Here is a 3,495-nt window from a genome sequence, read left to right as displayed (position 1 = left end):
TTCTTAAATTGTTTAAATTACCCTACACAAACATTGATTATGTTGGACTAAAGTTAGCCACAGCATAGTCATTTTTAACAAAATTTCTCTAATCTGAACCAGTCAAAATATAACTTGTTCTAATAACAGTGAAATTTTAACTACAACATGAAGCTGTTTTACATGATTGTGAAAGTATAGAAAAAAAATTGATAAATATATTATTTGCAAAATTAATAAAATAACTAAAAGTGAACATTTTCAGTTACGTATATATTGTGATCAAAACAGAAAGGAATTGAAAGAGTATAAAGGTTGGGAAAAAATACAACCTATCAGAAAACCTCCTAATTGTACTAAATGCAGTAAAATACATAAATATTTATGGGGGGAAACTGTGAGCAATGAAGACTTAACTCTGAGAGAGAATGGAAGTCCTTGCTATTAAGTCTTAAGCATGGATGAAATGCTAATCTCCATGGTGGAGTGCTAATCTCACGGGTTCGAATCACAATCAGGCCAGCATTTTTCATATCCTACAGAATTGCATTTCCAAAATTCCCACAGACAAGCCGCAAATCGTACAATGAGCTATTGATTTTATAATGTTCTTTTTAAGTTGTATTCTCTAACAGTATCTGATGACTGAGATATGTTTTATAATGTTGGTGATTTGACAAAATATACTTATGTAAGCAAGGTTAAAAAATAAAATATTTTCCAAGTTTTGATTCTTTTAATTTGTGATTTTTATTGAAAAGCAGTTTTAGATTTTCTTCTGAAACAATCATAAAAATAATTATTTTCATTATTGATCATCTATCTACTCTGCTGTTTTTATGCAGAATATATGTTTGTTTTATTGTTATAATTATTTAAATGCTTTTGTATATTAATGGTTTTATAGTTTTAATATTTCCAATATATTAAATTAAACTTAACTATTTAATAAGTTTTGTTACCATATGCCTTAATGAAGAAATAATTATGTAATGGAAAGCATATCTCAAAAATCCAATTTTTAATGTAGACTAAATTATTAAAGAAGTTGAAACATTTTCTATTAAACATTCCTATTAAAATATTCAATAAAAATAGACGGTTAGATTATTTTGCTTGTTGGCTTTGATTAAACTAGAATTCAGCACACAGGCAGAAGTTACTGAGTAGTAGTTTATAAAAAGAGTTTTTTAAAGAACTGTCATTTGAAAAACATTTTTAACTGATGTATGCCATTGGTGTAATACAAAACGTTTCTTCTTTTTCTACACACACGAATGCTCATTTTTATTTGGAATGTTTAAGTTTTACTATAAATAAATATAGTACAGACATTAATGCAGTTTTCACTGCAACACCTGGTAGAAAATTATGATCTATATAAATCATCATGATAGACTAGATAAATAAGATGTGTAGATCATCATTTGTTAACTTTCCAAAAATTGAAGCTCTTCTACGTTGTATATATGAACCCAAGGAACCTAGTCTGTTCAAATATTAATCATGCATGTCAATGTAAAATTTCCATTCCATATTCTTACATACAATTTTGAGCTTAAGTAGTAAATTAAACTTCAAACAAAAATTTGTAATCAAGATAATTCTACACTCCACGGTTGCATCTAAATGGTAGGTAAAACAGTAGCAATGGCTCTACCACATCTGAAGTTTGAAAGAAGTTAATTAAAAAATAGAAATGATTGTTGACCACATAAGTAACAAAGTTATACAGAGAATGGACAGTTTATTGACACCATTGACAAGCTTTAAATGGGAAAGTAACGTGAAGCTAAATTCATTTATCATCATCAGAATCTATGTTTTTGGATGTTTGTGAAAACTCATGAAGTTTGACATCTTTCATAAATGTTTAACATAATACTGAATCAATAAGTAGTGATTTACTGGGCTTCTGAACTCCTTACTATTACAGAATAGAATATATTAAAATAAGTATGGCAGTCTAAAAATTCACAAATATAATTAATGAAATAAATATGAACCTATAGAGAGGGATATGTAATAGATTAAGGATTTTGGTGGTGAATAAGATTAAGCTTACAGATTATAGGAAAATTTGTGCTGATCAGCCAGTAAAATAAGTACCTGTTATCTTTAAAAGAAATCCATGATTAGAACAACAAAATTTAGTATAAAATCCTTCAAAGATTAGCTTTAAATTCACTCATTGCCATACACCATAATTGAAATATTCTATCTTTCAATATGAAATATTTATTAAAGGCATTCTCCCATCTAAAAATGTTTAAATATCTCTTGTGCACAATAAAAATTGTATTTGTATCCATTTAGTCTGTTAAAGTTTACTTTCTGGGATTAATACAAGTATTAAGTGCTTTTATGAGTGATGGTAGTACACAACTACCAGTCGGAGAAAACAAGGTACTTCTGCTATTACAGAGATAAAAACACAGAGTTCATTTATGTTTGTCCAGGGTAATCTCAGAGACTACTTGGTATCAAAAATTCCTTTACTTTTTGAATCTTTACTTTTTGGGAAAGTAGGAATTACATAACTTTAAATACCACTCTTAATTATACCCTTTCATTATAATATGATTACTAAAAATGAATAATAATGTCTGATTATAAGTACACTGTTTATCACACATCCATAAAACAGAGATTAGTTTTATAGAATCCAATAGCAGGTCATTACCAGATATTTTAAGGGTCCAAAATCCTCAACCCACTTAATGAGTAACAATATGCAAACCATTCTTAATTGCTGCTCAATTAATATATTGTAAAATCCAGACTATCAATTTTAAGAAATAATGCTATTCTATTTTCGGAAGAAATTGAAGAATGTCATACAGTTCGGGCTCTCCAGATTCCTTAGGTACCCTGAAATTATTGTAATATAAAATTATTCTTTTTTCAGTTGTTAACTGTAAATTTGAGTAAAAGAAGATTTAAATATTTCAAAATGTAATTTTTAAAATGTGATCTGCTTTCCTAGAGTAGAGCATGTTGCTCGTCGTGTCAAAAACACTATGTTTGGCAGTCAAATGTGTTTTGAGCATTATTACTTCCAGACATCCTATATCTGGTTCTTTTAATTCAAAAAATAGAAATATTGCAATATTTGAACCTTCCATTTTCAAAATTTGTTCTTCCTTTAAATTACATGAAGGACAAGAAAGCATGGTCACCTGCCATGCCTTTCTAGGTATTCAAATGATGCAAAAAATACATTGGGTACATAAAATATGTAAAGTTAATCCACCAATTTAAACATTTCTGTCAGTTAATTTTTAGTTCTTCATGTAACATTATCGGTGTCAATTTTAATTAATCTAGCTTGGAGAATTTATATTAACCATGTTTGAAATATGAATCCAAAATCTTGTAACCTTTTTATTCAGCGTGGTTAATAACCTTAAAATGTTAAACTTTAAATTATTTAAAATTAGCATGAGTACCCAGTTGTAATTACAGCACCACTTTATTTTTTTAACTGAAATATTTATATTTTGGTACTCCCAATTT

Source organism: Lycorma delicatula, chromosome 3, assembly GCF_047948215.1.
Source record: "Lycorma delicatula isolate Av1 chromosome 3, ASM4794821v1, whole genome shotgun sequence".
NCBI lineage: Eukaryota > Metazoa > Arthropoda > Insecta > Hemiptera > Fulgoridae > Lycorma > Lycorma delicatula.
This window is presented reverse-complemented; position numbering follows the sequence as displayed.